The 26412-nt window shown below is 47.8% G+C and overlaps 1 protein-coding gene across 1 annotated transcript in view; it reads left to right on the top strand.

Annotated features, from left to right (window-relative positions):
- NCKAP1L (NCK associated protein 1 like) overlaps positions 1 to 26412 on the top strand; it is a 2015530-nt gene that overhangs the window by 118002 nt on the left and 1871116 nt on the right. The window lies entirely within an intron of this gene.

Below are 26412 nucleotides of genomic sequence, written 5' to 3'. Positions count from 1 at the left end.
GTTTGAGGAGAAGTCTGGCTGCTGCATTTTGGATATGTTGCAGTTTCTTCAGCAGGTGTTCCGGTATTCCGAGTTGAAGACTGTTTCAGCTGTCTGTTCTGGACATGATGAGGGCAATGATGGTCAGTGTTTTATGAGTGAAGGAGAGGAATTGTAGGATTCTTTTTATCGAGTGTAGGAGGAAGAATCATTTCTTGATTATTGCGTTTACTTGTGGTTCTAATGTTACTGCGCTGTCCATTAAGACTCCAAAGTTTTTGACTATTTTTGATGGTGTAGGTGCTGTTCCTAGTTCTGTGGGCCATGGAATATGAAGGTTAGTTTCCAGGTTTTTGGATATAACCATGATTTCTGTCTTGCATGGGTTGAGTTTGAGGCTGTTTGTGTTCATCCATTCGTAGACTTCTTTGAGACATTCTTCCAGCGTTGTGTTCTCTTCTTGTGCATCTTCGATTTTATAGTTGATTTGTGTGTCATCTGCGTAGTTGTAGCACATAAGGTTGTGTTTTTTGATGAGCTTGATTAATGGAGTCAGGTAAATATTGAAGAGCAGTGGGGATAGGGATGATCCTTGTAGTACTCCACAGTTGATGTCCCATGGAGCGGATTTGAATGGTTTATCCAGACAGTTTCTGTTTTATTCGTTAGGAATTATTTAATCCCAGGACTAGTTTGGTTATTCCTATTTCTTCTAGTCTCTTAATGAGGATGTCATGGCTGACTGTGTTGAACGCTGTGGAGAGGTCGAGTAGTATCAGGGCAGAGTTTGTGTTGGAGTCTCCATTTGTCTTTAGGTCATTTGAGATAGACAGGAGTGCAGTCTCTGTCCCTCTCGCGGGTCTGAAGCCGACTTGTGCTTGGTCCAGCAGCTGGTGTTTTTCTGTGCGTTCCTGTGTTAGTTTGTAGACATAGGTTTCTAGCAGTTTTGCTGGCTAGGAAATGTTTGAAATAGGTCTGTAGTTAGAGTGGTCTTCCACGTCGCCTGCCGTGTCCTTGATGAGTGGCTTGATGTGTGCGGATTTGAATGACCGAAGTACTTTCCCTGTTGTGAGTGATAGGTTAAGGAAGTTTCTGTAGCATTCCAGTGGTGTGCCTTGTGTGAGGATTGATTCGTAGATGTCTGAAGGCCAGGTATACATGGGGAATCCTGCTTTATTGCTATGTCTTACCAGCCTGAGGAATGTCTCTAATGATATTTGTGGGAAGCTTTGGAGTTTATTCTGCGGTTCCACGGTTGGCGTGGTGGATTGTGTGTTTTGGTTGACTGGTCTGCTTTGTATGATTTGATGGATGCCACTGATTTCATTTTTGAAGTGGTCTGCAAAGTTGTTGCAAAGTTTCAGTGGAGGTACCCGGAGTGTTGTTGCATCTCGGTGGGTTTCTGATTTTGTTCATGATGTTGGGTTGGCTGCTTTGGTGATTCTGTTGTCGTAGTATTTCTTTTTGGCCTTTTGAATTTCCTTTTTGTAAGATTGGATTTGTCGTTGATATTGTGATTTATTTTTGCCTGGTCGTATTCTTTCTTCCATTCTAGTTCGAGCTTCTTCTTGTTCCTTTTCATGGCACTGAGCAGGGGGTAACCCATTTTGCCATTGCTCTCTTTCATGATGGGGTGAAATGTTTTTCAGGGGGGATGCTATCGATTGTTTCGGCGAGCCATTTATGAAGGAGCTTCGTCCAGGTTACCAGTTGGTGGTTTTGTGAGTTCAAGTTGTTCTATTAAGTTGCTAGCTTTGATGGTCTTCCAGTTTCTTATTGTGATAGCCAGAGGTGTTTTGAGCTGCTTAGTTGCTTTAGTTGTTAGCATGATCAAACATGGAATGATGAGGTAGTCGCTTCAGAATATCTGTATTGGTGGTGCAGTAGTGATAAGGTTTTTAACAAGACAATCCTGGGGTCTGTAGAGAAAGCGCTGTCCTGGTGCACATATAAAGAATTTGCAGTAACTTGGTAAATAATTTTTTGCAACAAATATCGCTCCTGGGAGCTGTTTATTCATGCATCTTCTAGGGCCCATTCCATGCAATTTTCCAAGTTACTGCACATTATTTTATATGTGCACCAGGACAGCGCTTTCTCTATAGACCCCAGTATTTTCTTGTTTCATTGATTATATACGTCTGGGGTGACCTATAATCTGGTGAGATAGCAGCAGTCCTGTTTGCAATAGCTAACTCAAGAGTAACTTTTTGTCTGCTCTGAGCACTCTGGCACCCAGTTACCCATACACAGCTATGATAAGGTTTTTGTTGGCCAGGATTGTGGCAAGTGTGTGTCCCGCTGTGTGTGTTGCTCCTTTAACCAACTATCATAGTTTCATTGTCTTGAGCTACACAATTAGCGATTTTTGGGAGTTTGCGTTTTCTTCTTCAAACCAAATGTTGAAGTCCCAGATGATTATCATATGTTCATATTGGATGGATATGTTGGTGATTGTTTCTATGAAGGTGGTCTGTAAACCAGTATGAATTTGATGTTTGTTTTCGGGTTCCCTGTCAAGTGAAGGACTAGGGATTCACAGTTTTTGATGTTTAGTGGTTTGTCTGTTTTTATTTTCAGGTGTTCCTTGTATGCTATTGCAAGTCCTCCTCCTCTTTTTTCTTTCCTGCTTACCTGTGAGTATTGAAGTTTTTCGGTAGGCAGCTGTGGAGTGTGATTTTGTAGTTGTCGTCTAACCATGTTTCTGTGATGAATAGGATGTCAACACCGCCGTCGCACAGCAGGTCGTGCATCTCTGTGGCATGTTTGGACTTCGATCTTTTGTTAATTAAGTTGCAGTGGATTTCTTTGGCATTGTTTCGTTTGTTTTCTAATATCGGTTTTGTCTTGTGACTGTCGCGTTCGTCTGCTCCGATGTTGCTCTCAGGGTGTGATGGTTGTTCATTGGGTCTGTTTTGTTGTTGAATAGGTCTGCTAGGTTACGTATTGGGTTCCCGTTTTCTTCCAGTTCCTCTATGTATTTGCTGTAGTTGATGGAGGTGTCCCCTTGTTTTTGTGATATATGGAGTGAGGGCGTTGATTGTGTTCTTATTACTTCTGGGTGTTTCTGTACTTCTGTTTCCTGCGCGGTTCCGGTATGTTGTTGGTATGTCTCACATTGTTGGTCGTATTGAGTTGTTTTGGTGGGTGGTCGGTCGAGAGGTACAATGTTAGGTATAGAGACTGTTCTCTTCTCCTGACGTTTGTTCTGTTATCCACCGTGTTTGTGGGGGGGGGTTCCGCAGTTGTGACTATGTTGGGTGGATGAGGGAACGTGGTGTGATTCTATTTGGTTTATTCCTCCTCCTGTTTGTCTTTCGCGTGGTCCTGTTCTTTTTTGTGGCATATTGCGGTCTTTAGGAGTAAATTGGTTTAGATGTTTGTTTGCATTTTGGTTGCAGGAGCGGTAGCCCACATGCAACGCCTTGGAGGGATGGGATTGTGACGGTTCTTGGCTCCCTTGTGTTTGTGATTATAAGTGTAAAGGTTTAGCGCTGGATGGTCTTGTGGCTTGACATGTGGGGTGATTATGGGATAGAGGTGGGAAGGCTGTCGGGGTAAGCAACTATGGAGTCCCTAGCTTACCGCTAGATTTACTTGGGGACGTAATAAGGGTGGGGAAGTCCCTGGCTTGATAGATTTCTAAGCTTATTGTGGGGTGGGGTCTGGCTATCTCAATAAAGGGTTGTTTAACCTTCAAAATATAGCAGTTAATGAAACACACCTAGATTTGAGTTTCCTTGATAGTCGAAAGGAGGGCCTACGCTTCAAAGCACAACAGTTAAAGAAACACACCCAGATTTGAGTTTCCTGCACAGTGGGAAAAAAGGCCTAAGTTGTAAAGCACAGCAGTAAAAGAAACACACCTAGATTTGAGTTTCCTGGATAGTGGGAAAAAAGACCTAAGTTCAAAAGTACAGCAGTTAAAGAAACACACCTAGATTCCAGTTTCCTGGATAGTGTGAAGAAAGACCATAAGTTTCAAAATACAGTAGGTGATGAAAAAACACACCTAGATTAGTGTTTCTTCGAAGATGCCCAACATGCAACTATGGATTTTTAGTGCAGTGTGCTATGTGTAGTAGAGAACGCTAGCAGTGTTAATATTAATAAATGATGTATAAAGGTTATAGGCTACTGCAAATTGTGGGGTGGCTTATGAGGAACAGTGATGACTGTTGTCTACCTTGTCAGTTGCTGTTGGTTGGCGGCTGCTGCCTTCTTGCTGCCCCTGCTGGCACCTGCAGACACGAGCTGGAGCTGCTTCTGTGGGAGCTGCCCTTTGCCTTGGGCCCTTAGTCAAGGGCTGGCTGGGCGGGAGGCTGCCCTGGAGTGAGGACCTATGAGCTCTACAGAACCCAATCAGGACCTGCGTTGCTTCTAGAGCAGAGCGGGAGACCAATTAGGGACGAGTGCGGAGCCGGAGGTGGGGGGAAGGCCAGGGAATCAGGAAATGGGTCCTGGAAAGTAAGCCTGCACAAAACAAAATTCTAGATTAAAACTCACTTCAGTGCAGAGGAGCTAACCACATGCCTTAGGTGGAGAGAAATGGCATGGGCGAGCAGAACACTGGGTAGGAGATCTGCACTGGTGCTGGGGCCGAACGGGGGACCACAATCAGGCTGCCTGGCACAATCAGGCTATCTGGCACAATCAGGCTAAATGCGAAATATGGATATCTGGCACAATCACGCTAAATGTAAAATATGGCTATCTGGAATAATCTGGCTATCTGGCACAATCAGGCTGTCTGGAACAATCAGGCAGTCTGGCACAATCAGGCTATCTGGCAAAATCAGGCTATCTGGCGCAATCAGGTTGTCTGGAACAATCAGGCTGTCTGGCACAATCAGGCTATCTGGCAAAATCAGGCTAAATGTGAAATATGGCTATCTGGCACAATCAGGCTATCTGGCACAATAGGCTAAATGTCAAATGTGGCTCTCTGGCACAATCAGGGTATATGGCACAATCAGGCTAAATGCGAAATATCTGGCACAATCATGCTATCTGGCACCATTGTGCTAAATGCCAAATATGGCTATCTGGCACAATCAGGCTATTTTACTAAGTCAGTGGCTGCTGGGTGATGGCTGCAGGCTGCACAGGCTAACATGGGCCAACACGGTCTGGAGCTGTTTCTGCCTGAGCTCTCCTTTGCCTGTGGGTCCCTAGCAGAGGGGCTGCCTGGGCAGAGACTGCCCTGGGTAGTGTTACTGGGCTCGGGCTGCTGGGCCATCCAGGGTCGGGAGTGGGCTGGGAGGTGGGTGTTTGTAGAAACAAGGAAGTGGATAGCGAGGAGGGCGAGTGCACACAATGCGCGATAATAAATGCTTTTAAACAGAAATTTAGTGAAAAATCACACTGCACAGAGGATCGGCTTCCAGGGGAATCCTTACCTCTGGGCAGATGGGTCAAATGGCGGCTGTAGCAGAGACCGTGAGGCAAGACCCTTGCAGTGTTACTGTGCTCAGGCTGCTGGGCCAATCAGGGGTCGGGAGCGGGCTGGGAAGAGGGTGTTTGTGGAAACAAGGAAGAGGAGGGCGACCACACACACAGAACGCTAAGAAATGCTTTAAAACAAACATTTAATGAAAAATCACACTGCACATGGGATCAGCTTCTGGGGGAATCCTTACCTCTGGGCTGCTGGGTCCATGCTGTGATGGTGTCATTTATTCCCACATCTGCCTCCTTGGACGATGCTTTACCCTGGGTAATATTGTTCCTTGTTTGAGGGTAATGTGCACTGCCGTTACACTCTTTATCAATCCTACATAATGGGGATTACTCGTCCATAGACGGTCAGGTACTTGGGCTAAGGTGTCCTGGGAAAATGATGGCATGCTTCCAGCTACCATAGTGGGACATGGGACATTGCGATTCTGGGTCATTATTTCACATGGGGCACATACTTCTAATATTACTTGCCCGTCATTGTCAGTGTCCTCAAACAGTTGCCCCTCTGACACCCACCTCAGTGTTTGGGATGGGTCAATGCACATGACAGAGCACCACTCTCCTCCCTCCTCATCGGCCCCTATCAACACAATTTTGTCTCCACTGCCTCTTCCAGATCTACTATAAGGATCCTCCCTGGTTCATGTTCTTGGGGCACAGCTGGTGGTCGAAATAAAAATTCAGATGGTACCCTCCACGGTCTACTCGGCACACCTGGCACTGTATTAAGCAAAACTATAACCCCGTATGCGAGCAAATCTGGGTATAGAGGTACTCCTCGGGTTGCTCCCTAACTTCTTAATGCATGCACAATAACCATGGCCCTCACACAGCATATTCCTGGGGTCGAAAAAACTCTACACCTTCCTACATGAATGATATTGTCATGCTGAGTTTGCTTAGCACGTTCCTCCCCAACAAATTAACAGAGGACGTGGTTGAAAACAACAATGGGGATCATACTTCTCTGTTACCTACCTTTATGAGTAATTTGCCCCAGAGAAACCTTGCATGTCCATTACTTCACCTGATAATGGGAAATGCCCCTCCCTCATACATGACCTCATTCTTCCAGTGTCTACCATGAAAACTAATTATTTGTTTCCTATCTCCACACCCACCAATGGTTCCTCTTCTGGGTTGGCAGTGACTGACAGGAATGGGAACACAAAGACTCCCTGCACTCCAACCCATGGGCCCATTCCTCTAAATCTTCCTATGCCCCCTCCGAATCCTGTAGGCACCCCCTTCCCCTGTGGTACCCCTCTTGGGGCCCCCCTTGGTGTTGTCCCTGATACCCAACATTCCAGTCATACCGTCCTGCGCATGTGGGGGCTGCACGTACCTCTCACGATATCACCCTCTGCTCTGTCTGCCCTCCTTGAGGCGCAGTTACTACTGCTCCCTCCACCGTCAACATCTCTAACTTTTTCTCTGCCCACCATTTTGCTTCAATTCCTACCACCTTGTTTCAAGCTTTCTGTACCTTTCTGTACCTCCTTGGATAGGTGTTGCTTTACCATATAGTAAAAGAATGTCATGGACTTGTCATATGGCTCACCCATCTCTGCCCCCACACATCTCCTGTCTCTGCAATATATACTGCGCTGGGTACTCATCGTCCCGCATAGTTTGCACCATTATCGAATTGAAATCTGGTGTGTTGGGGTCGACGTGCTACAGCTTCGCCCACACTCAGGCCCTACAGTCATTAAAATGGGCCCCAGCATGGCTGTCATCCCATATCTGCCTTGACCCAAATGTCTTTTTTTTAAATAATGTTTTATTGATTTTGAACATACAAAACATAACCGCCACAATCGACATTTTCGATTACAAGCTTCTTAGCATACATTCACATATTGTTTATTACTGTCTTCCCCCGTCCCCCACTTTAACTCGAGCCCTTACTTCAGTTCTCTGAATTACCCTTCTTTGGGGGTTGATCCCCTTCGCCGTTCTCGGACGTATCATATTCGCTAGAATTGCCATGGGGGATCGCGACAATGTGGCTACCATTTGTCTCCATGCTATCAGAGGTCCCACTTCGCTCTCCTCCCCTTTGCTGGCTGCCTCGTACCACACTGCGGTCTCGGCTTCTGCCCATTTCAGGAGATCGTTCCACCATACCTCTAATCTGGGTCTGTGGGCTGCTTTCCAGCTCATGGCTATTCTCCTTTTGGCCAGGATGTATGCCAAGTCCTTGAGTTTGCAAACTTGTTTCAAGTTGCGTGGTCTGGTAAATTCCCTCATCATGCACGCCCACACGGAGTCCACGTCTATCTTGATTCCCTTTTCTGATAGCCGTAGCTTAACTTCCTCCCAAAATTTCCCCACCTCCGGGCACGCCCAGAACATATGGATCATGCCGGCATCCACCTTCCCACACTTAGGATATTTTTATACTTGTGCACTTCCAAACCTGGCAATCTTTCGAGGAGTCATGTACGCCCTATGGGTGACATATAGCTGAATCTGCTGCAGCCTTGCATTCCTGGACACCTTTTTGTGGTATCTTTCAGCTCTTTCCCACTGCCCATTTTGCATAGATTCTCCCGCCTCCTCCTCCCAGTCCTGTCTCAATTGGAGCAACTCCTTAACCACTCTGGACATTAGCAGTTCGTAGATCCGAGATGTCTCATGCCCTCCCTCCGGGATATCGTACATAGTTTCTATGGCGGTATCAGGTTGTTCTGCTTGTGCTCTTTCGGGCCACGTTTCTCAGTTTAATTATTCTGGTATATGTGATATATTGCCCCGTGTATATCCCAGTTTCATCCACTATCGTTTGAAGGTCCAGTGCCACCCCCTCTTGAAATATGTCTCCCAAGGTTGCTAGGCCTACCGGCTCACAATATTTGCGGATCCCTTTCCTCAGTTGCTCATCCACCCCGTGTAGCGCCACAAGCGGCACCTGCGGAGAGCATGGGGTCGGGTTTCCGATAGCTCGACACGCTTTTTGCCACAACTTCCGCCCCATTTCCAACAATCTCGATCGCCCATGCATCTCTGGTTTGGGTAGCCATATCAGCTCTTTTAGGAAATAAGGGTCACATTCACCCCTCAACAGTCCAGATTCTTCTGTCTCGTCTTCCGACAGCCACCTGGCGACATATTGTAGCTGCGCTGCCAGGTGGTACATCTCAAAGTTCGGCAGTAGCCTGGGTAGGACCACCATTTTGAGCAGGGCCGCCCTTCCCAGCATGGCCACGGGGAGCTTTGCCCAGAACCCCATGCTATTTTTAATTCCTTCTACTGCCCTTTCCGTGTTATATTTATGCTCGTCATCAATTGTGTGATATATATCAATCCCCAGGTATCTGAATGTTCTTATCTCCCAGGCTATCTGCAAAATAGGTTAGCTCTTCTGAGGGACTCCTCGGTACCTCCTCAGAGGGAACATGAACGATTTTTTTGGGGTTCACCGCAATGCCCGACAGAGTCCCGTAGCGCTCCAGCACCTCCAAGATGTACTGCAAGTTTTCCTCAGGGTACTGCAGATATAGCATCATGTTGTACAATGTTATCAGGTGCGGTCCTCCCTTAGTATAGACCCCTATTTCTTCGTACTGCTGTCTCAGATAGATCGCTAATGGTTCTAGCACTAGGATGTATAGCATTGGGGACCAGGGGCAACCCTGTCTCGTGCCTCTACTAAGTTGCCATATATCTGAAATGATCGCCCCCGTTTTAACCCTGGCCGTTGGGGAGCTATTCACCATTTTCACCCACCGCAGGTACCCTGGTCCCATCCCGTATTCTTTCAAGGCTGCCATCATCCAAGGCCACCTGATGGAGTCGAAGGCCTTCACTGCGAGACTATTGCTATTTCATTTGGGTCTCCCTCTGCTTGTTCCATGATGTAGTGGAGCCTTCTGTGGTTATCAGTTATGCTTATACCTGGGACATATCCGGTTTGATTGGGGTGTATGAGTTTGTTTATTACCTTCTTCAGACTATTCGCTAGTACAGCCGTGAGAGTTTTGCTATCCCGATTTAACATGGATAGGGGTCTGTACGAACCGCAGTCTGTGCTTGGCTTATTCGGTTTGAGGAGTGGAATAATTAACGCCTCCTGGCAGTCTCCCTTTCTCAAAGGCCTTGTTTAGCATTGCCAGTAGTGGGGGGAGTACTTCTTGTCTATACGATTTATAGAATTCACTAGGGAGCCCATCTGTTCCAGGGGCTTTGCTTGTGGACAAATGCATTACTGCTGTCTCTAGCTCTTCTATTGTGATTGGGGCATCCAGGTTCTCCCTGTCTTCCTCATTTATTTAGGTACTCCTATGTCCTCTAGCGTCTCCCGATTCTCCTGCTCTGCGATTTCCCCTATATCTTCATAGAGGCGTTTGTAGAATCTAAGGAATCCCTTGTTCACACTCTCCTGGGTGTTCCAGACTTGGCCAGCTTCTCCTGTGATCTCTCTAATCGCTGCTCTTGGTGTCTCGTTCTTGTATAACCATGCGAGCAGCCTCCCCAGTTTATCTCCCCCTGCGTGTTGTCTTTCAATGTATTTTTTATAGTTCAAGTGGCATAGCCTCTCCCAAAGCCCGCTGCGAGCCAGTTGTAATTGGCTCACCTGTTCGGCGTCCTCCTGTGAGGTGCCCTCTCTTTTCATGATTGCTTCTAGTTTTTTTTCTGTCTCCTGTAACTCTTGCTCTATGCCTCCTTGGAGCCCTCTAGACTTGGATATGGCTGCTCCCCTTACCAACACCTTAAAGGCCTCCCATAGGCTTCCTTCTGACTCCACGCTTCCTGTATTATTTTCGAAATACCCGATTATCTCCTCCCTTAGGTCCTCTCGGAATACGGTGTCCTTCAGTGCCTCGGCACTGAGCCTCCATGTTGGGATCCTGGCACTAGGGGGCTGATGTCGCCACGTCAGGACCAGAGGGGAATGGTCTGATAGTGTTCTCACCTTATATTCTGAACCCATCATTTCCCCAGCAAGTTCCGAAGTGGCGAACAAGTAGTCCAATCTCGTGTACAAGTCGTGTGGGGCGGTGTAGTGCGAGTAGTGCCTGTCATTCAGGTGTTGCTGCCTCCATATATCTCTCAACAAGGCTTGTAGCGTTTTCGCTGCAGGGGTGGGTTTATCTAATTTAGTGTCTGACCTATCCATTTTGGGGTTTAGTGTACAATTGAAGTCCCCACCCCATATAACCGCTCCTCCTATGTGGGGACTGATTTTGCTATATAATGTCTTGAAATATGTCACTGTATCTTGGTTAGGGGCATATGTATTTATTATGCGCAGTTCTCTGTTCTCTATCAGCCCTCGCATCGCTACCATCCTCCCTTCCCGCTCCACCGTAGCCTGTAGCATCTGGAAGGGCACATGTGGTGCTACCCAAATGATTACACCCCTGGCGTATGCCGAGTATGTTGCTCCTATGGTTGTCCCTCTCCACTTTCTCTTTACCATCTCTTGTTTCTCTTTGGTGAGGTGGGTTTCTTGCAATAGGGCTATGTCCACTTTTTGCCTTCTCAGGTACATCATTACCTTGTTTCTCTTCAGGTAGCTATTGAGACCTCTGACATTCCAGGTTACTATTTTAAGGTCTCCCATTATCATCCGTGACCTTTCCTTTCTCCCTCCCTTCTTGTCCTATTCTCCGAATTGCTTGGCGTGGAGGCAGGCTCGTTCCCTGTCTAATTCTAACATAAACCGCCCAACTAACCCCCCACCTCATGACCTCCCCAACTAAATACACTGCATGCCTCCCAACTCCCTCCCCTGCCCCTCCCTTCCTGCGCCCAACTGTTGCCCAGCTCCATCCCTGGATCTCAGGCTTTCCCGCATTTGGTCCTTTCTCGGTGTTACCGATATTAGGAACCCAGCGGGGTGTTACCGATCTATTGGTAGCCTAACTAAACTCTCTGTGGGGGTGTGAGAGCGGGTCCATCGAGATTCCTGCAATTTTCTGCAGTTGTGCCCTGCCTAGTCATGTCTGTTTATTCAACCCACCTCATGTCTATCCCACCTGGCTTCGCCCTAGCTTATATTTAAGTCCCAATGTCTGGTTTTACAGCACCTTGATTACTGCAGTCGCTGTCTTACTTCTCTGATCCATCTTCCTTATGGTTGTCTGTTTCTGACGGGTAGTTCTGGGCATCCAACCACTCTGTCGCGTCCTCAGGGGTGTCAAAGAACAGGGCTCTGTTTTTGTGGTACACCTTCAGTTTCGCCGGGTACATCAACATATATTTGTAGCCCGTCTCTCGCAGTCTTCTCTTCACTGACCCATAGTTCATTCGTCGTCTCGCCACCAAGAGCGTATAATCCGGGTACGCGGTAATATTCGCAGAAGGCCTTTGTATCGTGCCCCCTTTCAGGAAGTGTTTTAGGATCTTCTCCCTATCTTGGTAATTCAGGATTTTGGCGATTGTTGGTCTTGGGGGGGCTCCTGGTGGCAGCTTCCTTGTCACGGCCCTATGCGCTCTTTCCACTGCAAATCCTTGAGTGAGCGCCCCTCCCCCTATTTCTTGCAGCAGCATCGTCTCGACATAGTCCGTTGGGTTTGATCCCTCTGCGCCTTCCGGTAGTCCCACGATGCGCATGTTATTCCTCTGGGCACAACCTTCTGCTTCTTCCACTCTGTTTTCTAGGTTACCCACATGTTGCTTCAGGATGTGGATCTCCGATGCATGGGACACACATCCAGCTGTATTTGGGGTCATTTCCTTTTCCAGTTCGCCTGTACGTTCTGCTAGCGCTCTGACATCTTGTCTGAGTAGCTTCACCTCTTCCTGGACTGCGCCAGCTCTGAGTTCCAGTACCACCTTGAGTTCAACCATGGCTGGCTCCAGTTTGGTTTCCCACGTTAGTTTCAGATCTGCGATCGCTTCTAGGATCTGCTGGTCTTTGCACTCCAGGGTGATGTCCATGGGGGGGTTTCTCCTCACTTCTTGCCCCTTCTGTCGGTTGCGGGGTCCTTGCGTAATCCTCCAATGTGGATTGTTTCCCTTTTGCCTTCATCTGTTTGTTTGCCATCTCAGCGTTGTTGTGTGCCTCAGTTCGAGTTACCGGGAGTGTAGTCTCCGGCTCTTCAGGTCTGTTGAATGGTTCTACCCTTTACTTCTGCTGCATACGAATGGGTTCCGTCTTTATTTCTGGGCCCAGTGTGTTAGCGGGCGGGGCAGAGCTGCTCTAGACGACCAGGGCACTGACCTTGCATACTTGTCTTGGTTTGCCACCTGCGGGTGGGCCAGGGATCTGATTTCCGGCTGTGGCCCCCCCGCCCAGCCCGCTGAAGTGTAGGTGATGGGATTGCGGTTTCCGCCTGGGTATTTGGTGCTCCTCTGGTGTATTGTGCTCCGAGGGTCACCTCGCCTTAGGTACTTGTGTGGGGGTAGGTGCACTTCCGGGCCAGGCACATTGCTCTTAGTCAGTAATATCTCCCAGCTTCTGGTGGCCCTTGCATTCAGTTGCTCTTCATATCCGGCAGCTGACTCATGCTGAAAGTCCCCCACTTACTGTGTTCCGGTTCTGGCCCTCAGGGTTCCTGCACCCAGTCCCTCTCAGAGTGCTGCCATTTTGCATCTGCCCCGCCTTCTGAATGTTAATAAATTCGCTGATCCCTTTACACTCGCTGGGTCTCAGCTTTCATGCCGTGTGTTCATTAGGCATTGTCTGCTACGTTAGGGCACAGCTGACCTACACTGCGAGCGTGTTCGCGCTGCCTTCCTTTCACCTGCAGCTGCCTTGCTCGTGCGAGCGTATCTTGATACTTTGTGTCCCGGGCTCCCTGGCGGACAGTATTGCGCCGCTTTCTGTTTGTTCTCCCTCGGCGCTCGCTCTCAGCTCCTTTGTCTCCGCTCGAGAGGGGCCTCATGTATATATGCCCTTCGCAACCAGGCACAGCGCTGCCAGTACGCCTTCCAGCGCGTGGTCGCTTTGTCCTCTGGGGTTGCTTCTTCTATCGTGTCTGGCATTAGCTGTTTCTCCAGCTGGGCGAGCGTCTGGTCGCAGCTCCCCTTGTCATTGTGGGCTACCGCTGTCTTACTTGCTGCGCAGCTTCGGGACGTGTTTTGTTCCATGTCTAGCAGCGACTTCGGGTTCCAGTCTCTTTGTTCGTCGGAGCTGCCATTTTGGTTTTCTGTGTTCATGGGTTGGCCACGGCTTGAGCGGCTCCGTTCTATTTTGACCGTGGTTGCGGTCTGTCCTCCACCCTTCTATGCTGTTCAGCATATCAGCATATATTCACACAACCGTGTGTCCAGTTTGGGGGATCGCAGGTATCATTTTTGCTGTTCAGCATATCAGCATATATTCACACAACCGTGTGTCCAGTTTGGGGGATCGCAGGTATCATTTTGGCTGGCTTCTGGTCAGATCAAGTCAGGATCGACAGGAGCTTCACAAGAAGCACGTCTCACTCCATGACTTGCTAGCCACGCCCCTGCCTTGACCCAAATGTCATCTGCCTTGTCTGCTAATACTGCAGTGAACAAACTTTTCAAATTGCCACAGCTAGTGCAATGTCAGTGGTCTACTTTTCAAAGGCATATATCCATTTACCCACCCTGCGGTGAGGGATGGTAGCATCTAAATCAAATGTATTCCTGTACATATGTGGCCAGGGTATGTATTCTGCCCTCCCAGGACCATTGCGCAATAATAGGAACTGCGCCCCTACCGGCCTCCCCATTGTCTTCTTACCCCCTTATTTCCCTTGTACTCCTGCCATGTCACAATCTCAATCTGGGCCCCACAAACTTTCTAACCACACCGATATGATGGGGCCTCGTCTTCCAAAGCTGTAAGTATTAGGATATTCTTGTACTGTGCAGGCGCTGAAAGAGGAGGGGCAGTGGCACACGTGAAGGATTTGTGTACCCTGCTGCTGCACATGTGGGATAACACCGTAATGGGCAACACTGCATTGTGTGTGCTGGGCACGGAGGGACGGGCACCCCTGGATGGTCATGGCAATAGGAATGAAATGGGGGCATCTCTACTTTCGGGGGAGACAGGGGTGCATCCTCTAAACTTTCCAACGTCCTCTATATTTCTACATTTCCCTTTCTGTGCTTCAATTTCTCCTTATTATTTGTTCCTTACCCGGGCCATGGCTTATACATGCCTCCTCTCGTCTCAACCACCCACTACTTATGACACATCATATTTTTCTCCTGATACAAAGGGAGAGCCATGCACATATACTCCAATGGAGTAAATGGCTCCATTTTGGTGGCCCCTACTCACTCGTAAATTCTTTAATCAACTCAGGCACCAATTCAGTGGTGCTTTAACGCCCCTTCCCCACCCCTTTCCCGTTTCCTTCCCTCCCCCACTCGTCACACCCACACCTCATTTCACCACACTACTATAGTCTACACACTCTCACACCAATTATGCACACATTACTCTCATTCCACAGGATGATATATAGAACAAAACGGGACCCCTTCCCGGTCCGTATCACCACAATAAAACCACAAAAATGTACTATTCATCCTCACGCTCCCTCTACTTCGGGTCGAGGTATTGCAGGCCCTCTCTTCATACTGGGCCTCTAGCCTTATTCCTCTTTTCCACTTTATTTCTGCAGTGCTGCCTTCTCCCCCAATCAGAGAGGATCCTGTTACTATTTTCTCTTCCTTTGACCTCCTATTATATACCATGACGTCAATCCATATAATTTAAAACATATATAATTCCACGTGGTATCTCCACTTCACATCCACTTTACTATCAATATACACACACCTCAATATTCTTACACCCCTTCCCTTTATTCTTTTCTCGCACAAAGGTGCAATTACATCTACGTGCTCTCCCAAGTTCCTCAGTCACAGGGTCCCATCAACAGTCTGCACAATCCGGGAGCAGCGTCCCACTCCAAAGAGGAATACAGGCAACAGGGCTCCTGTAAAACTCTCCAGTTTGTGCACAGGGGACTGGTCATTGCAGGTGGGTGCAGCTCCTCCAGACATGTGGCCAGGAATCCTCCATCACCGTGGAGGGTGTGGGATCATGTTGGGGTCACCAAATTTGTAAGACAACCAGACAATAAAAAACACTCCTCTAGGGGAAAGGGCTCAGTGTATCGCGTGCAAGGAAAACAAGATTCATTTTATGTACAAAAAGCAAAAAGGTGTCAGAAGGTCCAGTAGAGCTAAACTGACATGGAGCCCTCTGTTGGTTCAAAGCAAGTACAAGGTTTTTTTAAGGAAAGAAATCACCACGCATGATGTAAACAATATATAGTGTTATTCCCCCACCCTCATTGGCTACCACCTATATACATACTACCAAGACCCTATAGTCCATTGACCGATTGGCTACATCCTAATCTACCCTGGCCCTCTAACACGTGGTTCTCCTAGTCTGTCGATTTGGTTCCCAACTACTGGATTGGTGAGTTACCTGGGATGTTGCCCTCCCCATCGGCCTAGACACATGGTGTGCACCTGGTTGTTAGTATGAGCTCAGTAGACAAGTCTGATGTCAAATTGGCCCTTTGAAGTAATAGTGCACTCCTCTTGATACGAGACAGGCATGCGCCCCAACCATGCCTCCCCAGCTCTGGACTTGATTTGTTAGCATCACCTCTTGCTCTTCATATCACAAATCATGGGATGTTCCGCTCCTTGCTCCCCCTTATCACTTTCCCACCCGCGGTACACCTCCTTGTTCTCTCAAGGACCTCATTAATTGGCCCAATTCTGATGGATTTATGTACTTTATTTTCCAGCCACTGCTAGTTCAAATAGGATGCCCATTTTTCCCGGGGGAGCTTGTGCCCTAAATCTAAACCGAGCATGTTGGAAGCCCAAGACCTCTAACCTGGCTCCCATGGATTTGTCCTTTGGGAAGGGTGCAGCCCTACCCTCGCTCTGCTGTTCACATTCCAATCTTGTTCCACATACCTACAGCTTGATACAATTAAACCATGCCACTTCTCTGCTTCACTCCTGGTGCTTGGGAAAGGGAAAAATAATTTGAACTCATCATTATGCCATGCTGCTACACATCCAACGGGGAATACAAAAATGCTACGCCACACTTCCAATATGGCAATGCTCCAGTTATTTCCTGCACCCTGGCCCTGTGTTTACATCATCGTTGTTACACATTACATTTCACTATTGTTAAACAATATCACCCTTGTCATATACCTGGGCCTACCTAAGCTTCTATAACTACTTTGAAAATGCATTTATTTCTCTCAACTGTGCTCCCCATCCCACTGTAACCGCGCACCTTCACTTTATTGTGCGCTAATTGATTTTTCTTAGCTTGAATCATTTGGCCGTGTATGGGAGCTGCACGTGCATCCCAACACCACTCACATCTACTGGTAGGTATTTCACCACCTTGTATTGTGCTTTAGCACTGATCATCATGTTATTTTGTTTTATGAAATTATCCTCCTGTAGAGAGTCTGCTTTTCCCACCCACTCTAAGGAAGCGGCCTGACCCTGGAATTGTCCTCGTGTCATACACAGTGCAAGGTGTGGTAGGCAATGTGCTGTGTTTGCGGCTACTTTTGTTGCTATGAAAACTCGAGAGACACTCATGGCATAGGGGATGAGGAAACACACAAAACAGCTCCCATGAAATGTCTCTCTCCGCACTTCGCTCATATGTTTGTACCACATATCGCTGGTGACATGGACAGCATTATCAATATACTTGCTCAATTGTCGCGGGTCATCTCGCACACTTCTTTTCAATCTTTTAATCCATGTGCTCATTTCAGGGAATGTTTTTGGGGTCTTTTCATTTATCATTGTCATAGTAGTTATGCTCATGTTTTCTGGTCTAGCTGTATAATAAAAGACCAGTTCTCTTACTGCAAAAAGATTAATAAAATAAGGACCACAAAATGTAAACAATATTGCTATAATCATTGTAGCAAATGTGTCCACCTTTTGCAGATAATTGGGGGTAGAATTACTCCTAGGTGCTTAAAGAGAAGAGCTAATCTAATTTAGTAAACGCATTGTTCTACCAAAGGAAATGTATCTTCCTTCTTTTTAAAGAGATAACTGTTTGCAAGAAAAGCCTTAGTTGTGCGTGTGCGAAAATGGTTTTCTAAAACAATATATGCCTTCAGTTTCAAACAATAGAACTGTTGAACCAATGTTCCAAGCTCCAAAAAGAAAAGATACGTTTTCAGGAGAAATGAAAGGACCTGAGAAACAAAATAACTATAGGAAGTATTAAAAGCTCCTTTTAGAATGGAAAAAACCACACTCCATGTTGCACGAGAGAGTCTTTGATGAATGTTAGATAAAAATAATTCTCATGTTGGAACTCAGTTATGTATCTCTTCTTCTTGCTATTGCTTCTGCTGCTGATTGTCTCTGAAAACACAAAAACATGATGTCCCCTGCTTCTACTTTTGGAGTTTCCAAGGGCCCGAGCATGGGTGTCAATCCACATGCCACAAATGATAAGTATACAATGAATGAAGACAACTTGTGCAAAATGTCTTCTAATGTACACACATTTTAGAAAAAGTAAAAATAAAGTAAAATCACGAATACAGACACATGTAAATGCGCAATTCTAATATCAAGTTTACTCTCTTACACCAGCTGCTTGCATACCGCACCCTCTTCTCAATCTCACAATCACACATTCACCTAAAAATGCTAGATGCCAAAAAATGTAAAAACATCAAATTTACTAAAAAATAACAGTGATGCATCCTGGCTTGCATTTGCTTTCTTTCTACAGCTCAATGTTCAACAAATGAATACCCCTGATGCAAAATGCATCTGTTGGGAACTAAATTCCACCAGGCAAAACACCAATCAAAAAGTGCTAAAAGCTTGGTCAACTCGAGTTTCGGCTAGGTGAATTCCATTTCATAGCAACCTTCACCTTCATCAAGGCCACCATACACAATTCCATGCAAGAATTGGTTCTGCCAGAAAGGAAACATTAAAATTACAAGAAAGTACAAATAAAGGAAAAAATCAAATAATGACTACCGTGTTGTCCAAGAAGTAGCATCTTTGAACATATCCACCACAGTGCATGCCAGTGCACTTTCACATGCCATGTCCTTAACTAAGTGTGCATAAACACTCTGCACATTTTGCCCGTGTCTCAGCCCATTCCTCGTGTCCCACCAAGACTCCCCATATATGTGCTCCACTGGCTCTGCGGTTAAGGCTGCTGCCTCTTCCATGTGGGCCAGCTACATCTTGGCGAGGTAAGCATTAGTCTGTATATGTCAATACTGCAGCATTTCGGCCGTCCCTGCACTTGTATGCTTACTTGGTTGCCGTTCTTCATGACTGTGCAGCATGGGTAGTGTACTTATTTATATTAATTCTTTACAGATTTGGCTCCACTTCCAGCATTGCTGGGCAGATCGTTTTGTAAGCCAGGCGACTGTACATGTTTGTTTCTGGATACAATTCATTTCTTTCTTCCTCTGTCTCCATATTGGAACCAAGTGAGCATGTTTGGAATTTGTTCCATCCATTTGCCTATACGGGACATGGAAATAGCTCCGGTGCGACGTGTGCAGTGCACTGATAAGGTTAGGGATGAACTTTGACCCAGCTTTGTTTCTTTTCTCACCCATCTGTAATTTCTGTCGTTTCACAGTTTTGCGTTCCATTCCAAGTATTCACGGTTGATACACAGACTTCCTTTTGGGTTGCATAGGTAAGTTTCAGGCGCAGGCTATTTAGATACAGCTAGTCATCAGTTCTCCTCCTTTAGGTTAGGGACCTTGCATGTTCTCACAGGTGTCTTTAGACTTCAGCTGGTGCTCTCTAGTTCTAGTGCACAGTGGTTTAGGCTGGGGCTATATTCTTGGTCTATTTGGTGACAGATGACTTCCCTTCATTCTGGTTGGGTAGCAACATTATTTTTTCTTTCACTTTTCTCCACCTTCCCAAGTATTAGAACTGTTTACAGCAAGTTGGTGTTTTGGTTGCACTTCTATATGTTTATATATATCTGCACTTCCTACTCCGGAATAGTTTGAGGTTTTTAACATGTCTTACATGTATGTAGGTTTTATGAATTGTTCCTTTTATTTCCTCGTTTGAACCTAGGGTCGTCTTCCGGTCCTGACGAAGGTGGGTGCATATTGCAGTTTCCACTGAAACGTGCACTGCATGCCATTGCCTAACCATCCCCAGGGTTGGGTGTGTATTCAATGCGGCATCTGCACATAGACCCTATTTCTCCATGGCTCTGCTACAGATTATATAGTTGGTTTCTGTTATCTAGCAACAGATACACAGCAGTGCCCTGTTAAGTTTTCTCTTTTATTTTTTCATAAGTAGATGGTTTTCTGTAACATTTTGGCAGTTATGTGATTCTTGTATCATTTATAAGTGTTATCTTTTTTTCTCTTTTTGTTTCTTTTGTATTTGTTAGCCTCCCAGTCTATTAAGAAAAATATCTTTGTTTAATGGTGGACTGGCCAGCATCCACTGCTATTTGATGCTTCTGTATTCATTAATCAATTTGTATTGATGCAATTTGTCTGATTAAACTCTGTAAATATGCATATAATGATGTAAATAAATATCATTAGATATGCTAAATATGTGTTGACATTTCATGATTTTTCTCTCATAATTTTTTTATTTTTTTCCCAAAAATATGGAACGATATAGGGTTGCAACCTCGTAACCTCCATTTGGAGGTACAGGAAGCTTAGCCTTCCATTAGTTTGGAAATCATTATTGAATAATTCCCAGTGGGTACATCTTCTTGTGTTTATTTTTAGTCTATGTCCTTCATCAAGAGCAATCACTGCTCGCAATGCTTTTCCTTTGTCATCAGTCCTTTGAATAATCACCCTCTCTTTTCTCACTATGACTGCTTCTAGTTCCAGTGGAAACACGTGTCCTTCCTCCTCATTCATAGGTACTTCTGGTCTAAATAAAAACTCTGCGGGTAGTCACAATATTTTACCCCTTATCCCAGGAAACCAGGCTAGCAAAATGCGTACCCCATAATGAACCACTTCTGGTTCTACTGACACGCCCCACTGTGATATCTGGCCAAGGAAGGCTGAGATTAATCCTTGTGCATTTACATAATGAATCCCTGGAGTGGAGCACACTATTCCCTGGCCAGTGAAAGAGATGATCATGTCCTTTCCCATTATATTAACTGGTGTCTTGTGGGAATGCAATAGTGGCATAGAAAGATCATGCTCCCCTAACATAAGGGGGAAGTCGTCAGTAAACGGAACCACACTTGTAGCCCCAGAAAAACCCTGTGATTAATGGTAATGCCTGCCATTGAGAACTTCCCTTCCCTAACAGAGGACCTGGTCACCCCCGTATCTACAAGGAAGGGTCATGTCTTGTCACCTATGGTCACTCCAACCCGTGGTTCCTCTTGCGGATCTGTTAACGGATAGGATTGAACACATCAAGTCAGTCTGTGGGCTGTCGTATTGTGGGTATAGGTTTGTCCCTGTACCAGTGAAAGGGGTCCCTCCCATTATGGTCACACTCCCTATCCTGGGTGTAGGCGGCTGTGCTCATGCACTTGCGTTCCATGTTGCCTTGGTATTCTGTTGTACCAGTGCTTGTGGTTGTATCTGTGCTTGCTGTATCTGTATGGGGACTTGCTGTGCTTGTATGGGTGGCTTTTGTGCTTGCATTAATGTATGTTGTGCATGTTGCATTTGTGGCGCTTATGTATGATTCTCTATGTGAACTTGGGCATAATATTCAGGTGGCCCTGCACTGTATGGTGGAGGATATGCCACTCCCCTCTTGGATCCTGCCAATCCAGTTGCATTCCGGTTGCATGTAGGTTGAGTTAAAGATAAGATGAAGAGTGGAACCAGAAGAGTGAGTAGGAGAGGAAGGGAGAGGAGAGAGGAGGTAGGAATCAAGGATTGAATGAAGAGGGGAGGGTTGAGGGGGAGTAGGGAGGTGAAGGTTAAAGTTGCCGAGTACAGCGAGCGGAGAGGGGGAGGGAGAGATAAGAGAGAGGAGATGGTCAAGGTCATCGTAAAAGGAAGAGAGGGGGCCAGGAGGTCTGTAGACGATTAGAAAAGATATAGGGTGAGGGGAAGTAAAGGATTTGTACAGGTATTCGAAGGAGGGGAAGGTAGGAAGAGGCAATGAGGAGGTAGAAGAAGGGGATTTAGGGTGGGAGAGGAGACCAATGCCACCACCACGACCAGAAGAACGGGAGACATGAGAGAAGGAGGAGGAAGAGGTGGTGAGAGAGGCAGGAACAGTAGAGTTGTGAAGGGGAATCCAAGTTTCGGTTATACAGAGGAAATGAAGGTTAAGACAGAAGAACATGTCCAAGACGGCTGCGGTCTTATTGCAGAGGGATCTGGCATTCCAGAGAGCAATGTTAATAAGACTGGAAGGTTAGACAATGGCGGGGTAGATGAGGTTAGGACGATGAGGGAGGGTTGGAAGGGGATGAGGTGAACGGTGGAGGGGGTTGAGCAAGGGAATGGACATGAGGATAAGGGGGAGGGAAAGGAGAAGAGGGAGGGGACGGGAGGAAGGAAGCAAGGAAGAGGGCGAAGAGTAAGAAGGACGAAGAGATTGGAGACTAGCAATGCACATGATAGAGGGGATCGGAGAGTACTGTGATGAAGAGAGAGTAAAGGAAAGGAAGAGGGAGTAGTGATGAAGAGAGAGAGTGAAGGGGAGGAAGAAGGCGTCAGTGGGCAGAGGGATAATGCTAGGAGTAGACCAGGGGGCCCAAGCTGGGGCAGGAGGTTCGCAGTCTGGAAGGGCACAGGAGGAAGCAGCCAGGGGCCGGAGTAGGCTCGGGTCCAGGTGGGCAGGTGAACCGCAGATCAGAGGTGTCCAGGTGGTATCAGGCAGTCCGTGGGAAAATAAAGAGCCCTGTAGGGGGAAGAGGGCCTGCAGTCAGGGGGGGCCCAGGCAGCCAGGCCATGGGAAATAGAGAGCCCTGGTGGTGGCAGGGGGTCAGTAGACAGGGGGGCCCAGGTGGTAGCAGATGATCCACAAGTCAGAAGGACCGCGGTGGTTTCAGGCGGCCTGTGGGAAATAAAGTGACCAGGTGAGGGCAGGGGCCAGTAGACAGGAGGGGCCCGGGTGGTGGCAGGCAGACTACAGATCGGAAGGGCCCAGGTGGTAACAGACAATCCGTGGGAAGAAGAGTCCTGGAGGTGGAAGGGGGCCAGCAATCAGGGGGGCCCAGGTGGTAGAAGGTGGCCCATATAAAATAAAGAGCACTGGTGGTGGCAGGGGGCCAGCAGACAGGAAGGGCCCAGGAGGTAACAGGTGGTCAGTAGATCAGAAGGGCCCAGGTGGTGGCCGGCAGTCAGAGGGAGGAAGAGCCTTGGTGGTAGCAGGGGGCCAGAAGAAAGGAAGGGCACAGCTGGTGGTAGACAGTCCGCAGATCAAAAGGGCCAGGTGGTAGCAGGTGGCACTGTCTGTGGAGGGCACCAGTGGGAAGAAGAGCCTTGGTGGTAGCAGGTGGCCAGAAGAAAGGAGGGGCCCAGGTGGTAGTACATGGTCCGCAGATCAGAAGGGCCAAGTGGTAGCAGGCGGCAGTGATGGTGGAGGGCACCAGTGGAGGCAAGCGGCCCGTGGACAGCAGCAACACATTGTGGAGATTAATGGTTAGAGGAGACAGCAGCAAGGCCTGTGCCGGCAAGGAGGGCCCGGTGGAGGTGAGAGGCCCACAGCGATGATGTAGTAGGAGACACAGCCGCCAGTATCCGAAGCCGTGGGAAGCAGGAGCTAGAGTAGGTATGGCCGCAGTGCCTGCACGAATGCAGAGGGTCCAGTGTAGAGAGGAGGCCCTGGTGGAGATGGCGGCCCGCTAACGAGAGAGAGAGCGGGTGAAGGAGTCAAGAGCAGGAGGCGGAGGCTCAGCGCACCTTTGAAGACGAGGGCGGAAAAAGACCTGTCTGGTGCCAGTAGGGGAGGGCCCGGTGGAATCGAGGGGCCTGTGGCAATGAATGAGTAGTGGGAACGGCAGCCAAGTATCACCAGGTGTGTGGCGAATAGCTGAAGCAGGAGCGGCCGCAATACCTCCACAGATGCCGTAGAGGCTGGTATTGAGAGGAAGGACCCGGTAGCAGGAGAGAGAGAGCGGGTGAAGCAATTCCAGAGCAGCAGGGAGAGGCCCTGCGCGCCTGCACTGGGATGTGAGTGGGGAGGGCCCGAGTGGAATCGAGGGGCCCGCAGCAATGAAGGAGTGGCGGGCACGGCAGCCAAGTACCACATGGTGCATGGAGCAGAGCTGGAGCAGGAACGGCCGCAATGCCTCTACAGATGCCATAGGGGCCGATGTCAGACGCCATAGGGGCTGATGTTGAGAGGAAGGTCCCGCTGACAGGAGAGGGAGAGCGGGTGAGGCAATTCCGGTGCAGCAGGCAGAGACTCAGCGCGCCCGCACTGGGACGAGAGCGGGAAGAAGCCTGACAGCTGAAGAAGCGACCAGAGCTTCAGAGCTGGAAGGGAGGTCCGATTCATTGAGAAAATTGGTCCAGAGGTGCCCCATGGGTAGTAGAGCTGACACGGGAAGTGGGGCAGAGGAAAATTGCTGTAAGTACTGATTTATTAAAGTTTGAATCAGCCTGAGGTATGGAGACGCCGGGTCAGGCAGCCAAGCTTATGCGCCCCCTGGTGGATCTCTGTAACTTTAGCCCTTCTCTCTTTTTCAATACTTGCTGTTCCTCGCTTCCCCCACTCTCTGACTTCTCTTCTCTCTCTGCTAATGAAGCTCTATCCTCTCTGTCCTCTTCTATCTCTTCCACTCTCAATCAACTTTACCCTCTCTCCTCCTTCCGTCCCACTCGCAAACCTTCTCAACCTTGGCTTTCCCCTCACCTTCTGTCTATGCGCCGTCTCCTCCGTCGCCTCGAGCAACGTTGGCTCAAATTCCCCTCTCTACCTAATCAAACCTCCCATTTCTCCTACCACTCTCTTTATGACTCCTGCCTTAGCTTGGCTAACCGTTCCTACTATTCTAACCTTCTCCACTCCCAAGCCTCTTATCCTCGCCACATCTTTCAAACCCTCTCTCGTCTTCTCTCCCCGCCTACTCCTGACCCCTCAGCTACATCTCCCCTCTCTCCTTCTGACTTCGCTGACTTCTTCTCTTCCAAAATTCTCTCTTCGCCAAAACATGAATTGCTCCCCGTCCTATTCCCCTCCTCCCCCTTCCCTCCACTTCCCTTCAGCTTGCACGTCTGACTTCTCTCCTGTCACTCCTTCTGATGTCTCCCTCCTTCTGTCCAAATCTCATCCTACTGCTGCCCCTTCCGATCCTCTCCCCACCCTCCTTATTCTGAAGATTTACCCTCTTCTCATTCCTTACTTAATCTCTTCTGCCGCCTTCCCTTCCGCCTTCAAGCACGCTACTATTATCCCTATTCTGAAGAAACCTTCTGCTAATCCCCTTCTTGCTTCCAACTTCCGACAATATCTCTTCTACCATTCCTCTCTAAAATACTGAAATGCCTGGTCTATTCTCAGCTCTCAGCTTTTGTCACTAGCCTTTCTCTCCTTTCCCCCTCCCAATTTGGTTTCCGCCCTAAACACTCCTCTGAGACCGCTCTCACTTATATTCTCAACTCTCTCCTCACCGCTCACTACTCTAAGCAATCCTCAGTCCTCATCCTCCTTGACCTCTCTGCTGCCTTTGATACCGTCGATCACCCCTTACTTTTCAATACTCTTTCCTCCTTTGGTTTCAAAGGCTCAATTCTCAACTGGCTCTCCTCCTACCTCTCCTACCGCTCTTTTGCTGTCTCTTCGGGCAGTCGTGCATCCTGTACATCCCCTTGGACTACGGTGTACCCCAAGGCTTACACCTCCCTTCTTGCCCCCATCATCTCTTCCTTTGGAAGTTCTCACCATTTCTATGCCGACGACACTCAGCTCTTCCTTTCCTTCTCTTCCTTTACTCCTGACCTCCACCTTAATCTCTATTCCTGTCTTACTGCCATTAAAAACTGGATGTCATCCCACTTTCTCTCTCTCAACACTGATAAGACTGAAATCATATTCTTTCCCTCCAACACTCTTCCCCCTTCACCTCCCCCTCCTTTTATTCACTGTCCCCCCTCTAATCTTCCTATCTCTCCCCATGCTTGCAATCTAGGCATTCACTTTGACTCCTCCCTCTCCTTTATCCACCATATTTCACTTACATCTTGTGCCTGTCGCTACCACCTTTTCAATATTTGTACAGTCTGCTCCTCTCTCACCTTCCATGCCACTAAACTTTTAATCTCCTCCCTCATCTTCTCTCATCTTTTCTATTGTTCTTCTCTTCTCTTTGGACTCCCTGCTTCTCATCTCGCTCCCCTCAAATCCCTCTACCACTCTGCCATCCGTACCCTCTGTCTTCTTGCTCCTCACGACTCAATTTCCTCTTCGCTTTCTTACCTTGGCTGGCTTCCCTTCCACTGTCAACTTAAATTTCACTTCCACTGTCTTGTCTTTAAATCCCTTCACGATCTTGCTCCCCCCTATCTCTCCTCTCTCCTATCATTCTACACCTCTTCCCGCTCCCTCCGATCTCTTCCTACTGACTGTTCCCCCGTCCCCATGTGCCTCTTCTTGTTTCCGTTCCTTTCAACTCCTTGCCCCCCTACACTGGAAATCCTTACCTCTTTCTATCTGCCCCATCCCCACGTTCTCCTCCCTCCGTGCTTCCTTGAAAATCTCTTCTTCTTCATTCCTCACCCTGACACCCTTATCCCTCTTTCACCTCTCTCTCTCCCCCCTCATGTCTTCCCCTTCTTTCCTCTCCCTACCTGCTTCTTTCCTCCTACGCTTCCTCACCTCCTCTTGCATCCTCATTCTATTCCCCATCCTGTCCCCCTCCTCCTTCCCCTTCTTCACCCCCTCCTTTTCTCATTTATCATCATAGGCAGTTTGTTCTACATACTGTCATGGCCACAGGCCCCAGAGCACAAAAATCACACTGTCTAGTGATGGGGCAATGGGTCACTTGACTCACTTATGTCCCTTTGGGACCTAAAAAACAGGGGTCCAGGCTGGACTCAGTCCAGGTGCCTT

Source organism: Ambystoma mexicanum, chromosome 3q (genome assembly GCF_040938575.1).
Source record: "Ambystoma mexicanum isolate Mex_15411 chromosome 3q, UKY_AmexF1_1, whole genome shotgun sequence".
NCBI classification, from domain to species: Eukaryota; Metazoa; Chordata; class Amphibia; order Caudata; family Ambystomatidae; genus Ambystoma; species Ambystoma mexicanum.
Note: the sequence above shows the minus strand (reverse complement) of the source record. Positions and strands in the feature narration are given on the sequence as shown.